Raw genomic sequence first — 7481 nt, 5'->3', positions numbered from 1 at the left:
GTGGTCCCACACATGGACCTTATTCCGCCCCATCTCTGGGTAATCACCGTCATCGTCATCATGTTCATTATTTTTTTAAAAAATTAACTCACACCTTTTAAAAATAACCAACCCATTTTTCTCGTTTTATAAATGATTGCATTTGGTAAATAACAGTGAGTAATATTATATAAATAAATCCTAAGCATGCTAGCATCATTTATCAAGGCATTCATCCAAACAGAGCTAATCATATTTAGAGATAAATCTTAGGTTGTCAAGGGATAATCAGGATGCAAACAATAGCAAGGTATGGCCTTTCAAATGGGTATTTAACTACATCAAGCAGTAAAATATTTCAAGATTTCATATACCAATTGAATGCACTTTTAAATAGGCTTCTACGGATTGTGTTTAAAAACTGGGATAAACATGATCAAAAGGGATAAGGTTGGACTTGCCTTCGCTCAACGAATATGTAGCTCAACTCGCGGTACGCGTTTTGATTTCCGTCTCGCGGTACTAGTCCTCGTGCTCGTGGTACGTACTTCGGGCTTCTGCTTGCGGTACGGCACCGGACTCCAGGCTTCTTCTCGTCGTCGTTTGTCAGCTCTCGGCGACTACTACACGACACAAACCAAATAAACAAAGCATCCATAATAATAAACTGAAATCCTTAGTTTATAAAACTAACAAAGACAGTTAGAGCTTGATTTTTGATGAATTTAGGAAAAAGAGTCGGGCCAGATAGCATGCAATACTTACCAAGAGCACAATGAGCTTGCTAGGATGAGAGAGCGGCGAGCAAATTCTTGCTCTAATGGAACTGAGGGAATGAGTGAGCTCGGGATGGAAAGGTAGCTGGGTTGGTCGGGAATGAGTTGGGAGTGATGGAGGAGCTACGCGAATGCGCCTTTTATCGACCAAGAGGAGGCAGTGGCTGACAACGGCGTGACAGGGTACTGGTGCGAGAACAGAGATAACACTGTAGCGAAAAGCAGCGTTGCCGACACACATGTGACGAGACGGCAAAGCCGGCGCGGGTGGCAAAGCATCATGGTGCCACAGTGTGGAACGGCGCCGAAAGCTGCCGAACAGTGATGTGTGGTCTCATCGTGGGGCCAGAGTGTTGCGACGTGCGTGAGTGCAGTTCACGCGTGTCGTGAGTTCAGCGAAAGGGGATGGCGCCGCGAGGGGCACCTTGAGTAGGAGGTTGGCGTGTGGCAACGAGTCGGCAATGTTTCGTCCGGCGAACGGCTCGGCATCCGTTCTACCGAACAAAAGCGTGCCATGTGCACGGTTGGATAGATTGTAACTTTAGATTATTTATGAAAAAAGAACGATTGTGCATGCTTGCGCTCGTGGTGTCCAGCGACAACTGGTCCACGGCGACTTGGCTCGTGCCCGGGGCGTGCGAGGACGGTGGCAATCATGACGGCCTCCGACAGTATGCATGCGCACGGTGCCCGGCATGGCCGGTTCGTGACGTGCCCGCCCGCGGTGAAAGCACGGGGCAGAGCGGTCGTGGTACCGCAGGTAGGCTTGGCAAGGCCAATCATGCGTTCGTGGTGACTAGCTACAGCTAGCTCGCGTCGCGACATCGGCGACGACGGAACGGTTTGCCTGTTTGGTCTGGGTCGGGGCGTGTTCCATGCTTGGTCGTGGCGGACCTGCGTCTGTGGCTGCGGTGTGTGCAAGGACATGTTCAGCTTCCTCGTGCTCGTGGCCGTTGACGTCGTCGTTGCTCCCGGCAATGGCTTCAGCTCGGCGTCGTCGTCTTGACATTGTGGCAGAGCAGCTCGGCTAGGTTGAGCGGCACAGAGGCAGGGCCTTTGGCCGTGCGCAGGCACGCAATTCAGGTTGGGCTTTGAGGAGTAAAGGGAGTGCCTTGTGGCCAAGGGTGAGCACGCGCGCACGGGCTTACGGCATGGCCGAGGCCGCGGCATGGCCGAGACACTCGCGAAACGCTGCCAAGGCCGGACCGCAGCAGTGTCTGGATGCAGCGAGGAAATGCATGGTGACGGTGTTCGGTTCCTGCACAAGAACACGGAACGGGGGTCCTAGGCTCTATGTAGGGGTCATCGGCGGCCGTAGCTCACGTCGGCAGCACTAGGACGTCGGGAGCGGGACGACGCTCAATGTGGGTCGACGGTGAAGGCGTGGCCGGCACGGTGTGAACTCGCGGTACGACAACACACGGCTCGGCGGCGGCAGCTTGGCTTGGTCGTCGGCGAGGTCGGAGCTACGGCTTGCGGCACTGCTCGTCGTGGCTGTCGGTGATTTGGCGTCGGCGTCGAGGGAAAAAGAAACGGAGGGGCTGCTGGTGCGGTCGTGGTTGTGGGCCCCGTCCATAGTCACAGGATTCGGGGTCGATGCCTCGTCCCTCAACCCGGGAACGTCGTTCCGATTCGAGGGTCGGGGTCGAAGAGGGTCAGTGTCCCATTCAAGGTTGGATCGTGTCCCGGTTTGAAAGGGGTCGCAGTCCCATTGCTAGCAGATTTAGTTGGGATAAGAAGTTTAAGGACAGTGGATTTGTGTGGTTTTTGTTAGACAATGAGCTGAGTACGTGTAGCATAGTCTAAATGTACTTTTTTATATGTTTCTTATATGCTTGTGCAGATTAGTTTCTTCAGTAGTAGCACATATATAGTTTTTGTCTTTATCGACCCCGATGAATCAAAATCGCATCCCATATAATAATTTATTATTCCATAGATGTATACCCCTTTCGTACCATAATTTTATAAAATGACGACCCTCGACCTCGTTCCTCGACCCGGTCGACCATGAACTTTATGACTATGCCCCCGCCTGCCCGAGCTCGTCGCCGGTCGTCGCCTCGGGCTCGCCGGCCGAGCCACGCTGGCCGCTCCTGCCTGGGTCGCGCTGCTGCGCACCTGGCCGCTGTCCCGACCCGTGCCCGCACCTGGAATCGCCCCGCGCTGGGCCGCGCCTACACCTGCGCCACACGAGGAGGCGAGGGGGACCAAAGGGGCTGGGAGCGAGGGAGGAGCGAGGGAGGAGCAGGGAGCCGCTTGTGCTTGGTGCTGCTGGTGGATGCGGAGCTCGACGCCGTGGTGGAGAAGCTGCTGGTGTTTGGCGCCATGGGGAAGGGGAGGCGCCATAGTGAAGAAGAGAAGCAGAGCGTGCTGCTGTTGTGGCTCTGCTGGTGGATGAAGCAAGGAAGAGAGAGACGCTGCTACTCTGGTGGCCTGCCCTGCTAGCGCTGCTGCTGCACGTGCTGTGTGCCTATGTGTAATGTGTGCACGAGTGTGCTTGCAAGGAGTGGTGGCGTGCAGCACTTGCTTGTGCATGGATGGAGAGTGTGATAGGGAGGGAGGAGTGCTGCCACCGACGGAGAGAGAATGAGAGAGCAGCAAAGTTAATGCTGCTGCTGTTTGCTTGCTGCGGTGGAGGAAAAAAAATAGAGAGGGAGTACGAGTCAAATAGACAGAGGCTTCTCCCCATAAACGCAAAAAAAAACCGTAAACGCAAAATTTTGTGAAAGAATTTTATTAATTTAAAATACTAAATGAAGTCTATTTACAAAACTTTTTTTCATGAATGGGCTGTAAATCGCGAGACGATTCTAATGAGCCTACTTAATTCATGATTTGCAACAGTGATGCTACAGTAACCACCCTCTAATTATTAATTAGTCTTGGATTAATTAGCATCATTAGATTCGTCTCGCGATTTACAACCCATCTGTGTAAAAAGTTTTGCAAATAGACTTCATTTAGTACTTCAAATTACCTAGATTCATTTGCAAATTTTTTTTGCGTTTACACCCCATGGGAACTAAACACGGCCAGAGTTCGGGCGGGTCCGTGTGTGCGTGCGCTGTTGTGCTGCAGGATGGATCCGGATGCCTGAACATCCGAATTAGCCGTATTCGTATCCGCTTAAAACGTAAATATATATATCCGTATCCGTATTCGAATTTAATATGGATGTCATATGGATGCATCCGAATTCGATTTTAAGAACTTTTCTCTATCCGATTCCATATTCGTATTCGAAGAATATCCGATCACATCCGTATCCGTCCGTATCCGCAAAGAAAAAGTGACTAGTGAGACAATTTTAAACTTATCTTTATACCTATTACTTAATGATGTACACTATTTAAATTATTTAGAAAGTTAGATAACTAATAATATATTTATTAAAATTAGTAATGATATAAAAATTAACTTTAACTATTTAATATATTTATTTCATGATTAAAATTATTTAATACGAGTCAAATTAATTAATTATTTAATGATAAAATCTTTTTTATATATCTTAATTATTAAGTATTTAAGTATTTATTTATTTTACATTTATAATTAGTATTATATAATTAATATAAAAACTATGCATATATAATTATATTTTTTTATTAGCTATCTCCTAATCCTTTACTCCCTACTTGTATAATGATTTTGATCTACTATAAAATTGTTGACAAAATAAACTGATACTCATGATAGCTCTATGTTTCAAATCGAGAAGGTACCCGGATTCGTATCCGGATTCGAACTATCCGTTTTGTATTCGTATCCGATGAGATCCGCATTCGTATTCGTATTTAGATTAAAATGTGGTAAAAAGTGACATCCGGATCCGATTTCATCCGTATCCGATCCGAATCCATCCTTAGTGCTGCTGTGCTGGTTATTGCTCCACGTTGTCATTGCTCCGATCTTTTTTTCCACCGATATAGAGAGAGAGGATGGTGAGAGAGGCTAGAGAGAAAAAGATAGTGATTTGATAATAGTTGTTAGAAAGAAATTAAATAACTTAAGATGGTGAGGGATTTTTTATGCAAAGTAAGATGAGCTCAACAGTCTTAAAATTATATTTTTAAAAAACAAATTTTGAATTCAAATAATTTTTATTTATGTGAGATTTTGGACTGTTACACAGTCCTTGCCGCCGACGCTCTTCCTCATGGGCGTCACCATGCTGCACGAAGGCCTCGTCCCCGCATCTCATCCCGCGCATCCAATCCAAGACATCTCAGCCAGCTCAACATGGCTTGCCATCGTGTAGTACTTGCCTGTTGCCACACGTTGGGGCGTTGGAAATCCACTCGCTGTTCAGATGCAGAGATGCAGTCTGATTGATCATGCTGCTCGATCGGTGCATGGGGGTGTAAAGCTGCTGGTCAATCTCCGTCGTCAACATGTAGGGGCGCGGCACGGTCGTGTTCCAGTGCAAGAATGGCGAGCACAAGGCACTGACGGATGTGTACTACATCCCCAAGCTCCGGTGCAACATCGTCAGCATTGGCTAGCTAGACGAGCGAGGCTGCCAGGTGCTGATCGACGACGGCGTGCTCCGGATCAGGGACCGCGAGCGGAAGCTGCTCGCCAAGGTCGAGCGCGGCAGGAATCGCCTCTACACCTTGGCGCTGCGCATTGCATGCCCGGTGTGCTTGGCGGCAAGGTGCGACGATGCGGCGTGGCGCTGGCACGCGCGCTTCGGCCATTTGAGCTTCGATGCTCTGGCCAGGATGGCGTGGCAAGGCATGTTGCGAGGGCTGCCACTGTTCGAGCATGCTGGCGAGCTGTGCGACAGCTGCCTTGCCGGAAAGCAGAGGAGGCTGTCGTTCCCCAAGAAGGCGAGCTACCGCGCTGGCGACACCCACGAGCTCATCCACGGCGACCTCTGCGGGCCAGTCACGCCGGCAACACACGGCGGACGGCGCTATTTCCTGCTCCTGGTGGACGACTACAGCCGCTACATGTGGTTGCACCTGCTGTCGAGCAAGGACGAGGCGCCAGCGGTGATCAAGGAGTTCCAGGCGCAGGTGGAGACGGAGACAGGGAAGAAGCTATGCGTGCTGCGGACGGATCGCGGCGGCGAGTTCACCTCGGTCGAGTTCGGCCTCTACTGCGCGGGATAGGGCGTTGAACGCCACCTCACGGCGCCGTACTCGCCGCAGTAGAACGGCGCCGTGGAGAGGAGGAATCAGACGGTGGTCGGCATGGCTAGGAGCATGCTGAAGGCCAAGAAGATGCCGGTGGCGTTCTGGGGCGAGGCGGTGAGCATGTCGGTGTTCATCCTGAACCGCGCGCCCACCAAGAGCCTGAAGGGCACGACACCATTCGAGGCTTGGCAAGGGAGGAAGCCGGACGTGTCCTTTCTCAGGATATTCGGCTGCGTCGGGCACGTGAAGAAGACGAAGCCCAACCTCACCAAGCTGGAAGACAGGAGCACTCCCATGGTGTTCCTAGGGTACGAGCGCGGGAGCAAAGCTTATCGGCCCTATGCCCCGGCCAGCAGCAAGGTGGTCGTGTCCCGTGACGTCGTCTTTGACGAGGTGACGTGCTGGGGCTAGGAGTCCGGCGATGGGGAAGCGACGCTAGGCGGCCTGAGCAGCTCTTTCACCGTCGAGTACATGGTGTACTCCGGTGCGGGGGAGCTGGCTCACAACGACGGGGAAGCAACACTCTCGAGCGAGTCGCAGGGGACACCCTCGAGAGCGGCACAGGGGGCACCCTCGAGAGCGGCACAAGGGGCACCCTCGAGCGAGTCGCAGGGGACACCCTCGAGTGCTACCAGGGGGCACCCTCGAGCGAGGCGCCGGGGACACCCTCGAGCGAGGCGCAGGGGGTACCCTCGAGAGCGGCACAGGTGACACCCTCGAGCGAGGCGCAAGTGGCACCCTCGAGAGCGGGGCAGGGGACTCCGATCTCCACCGCAACGAGCACCGTTTCGTCGATTCGCTTCGTCACGCCTCCGCCGAGCGCCTCCCCAAACATCGACGCCGATTACTCCGACGAGCCACTCCGATTCCGTCTGGTGGATGACATCGTTGGCATGGGGAGTCCGCCCGGGCAGGCGGCCCATGTACTGTACGACCTCGAGCTGCATCTGGGCAGCGCAGAGGAGCCACCAAACTTCGCCGCAGCAGAACAGGAGGCACGCTGGCGGGCGGCGATGCTGGAGGAGATGGTGGCGGTGGAGGAGAACCGCACGTGGGAGCTGGTGGATTCGCCGGCCGGTTGCCGGCCAATTGGGCTCAAGTGGGTGTTCAAGGTGAAGCGGAACGAGCGCGGCGAGGTGGTGCGGCACAAGGCGCGTCTCGTCGCCAAGGGATTCGTGCAGCGCGAGGGCATCGACTTCGATGAAGTCTTTGCGCCGGTGGCGCGCATGGAGTCCGTGCGCTTGCTGTTGGCGCTGGCGGCGGCGAGGTGCTAGAAGGTCCATCACCTGGACGTGAAATCGGCATTCCTCAACGGAGAGCTCGCTGAGGAGGTGTACGTGCAGCAGCCGCCGGGATTTGTCATCGCCGGCGAGGAGCACAGGGTGCTCCGCCTGCGCAAGGCCCTGTATGGGCTGCGTCAGGCACCGCGCGCGTGGAACATCAAGCTCGACGCCAGCCTCGCGTCGCTCGGCTTCACCAAGTGCACCACCGAGCACGCCCTCTACACACGGCGGTCGAAGGGAGGCCTGGTGATTGTCGGCGTGTACGTCGACGACCTCATCGTCACCGGAGCTGAACAGCG

The sequence above is a fragment of the Panicum virgatum genome, chromosome 4N (assembly GCF_016808335.1).
Source record: "Panicum virgatum strain AP13 chromosome 4N, P.virgatum_v5, whole genome shotgun sequence".
In the NCBI taxonomy this organism is placed as follows: Eukaryota; Viridiplantae; Streptophyta; class Magnoliopsida; order Poales; family Poaceae; genus Panicum; species Panicum virgatum.
The sequence above is the reverse complement of the archived record's forward strand: the minus strand, read 5'-3'. Positions refer to the sequence as shown.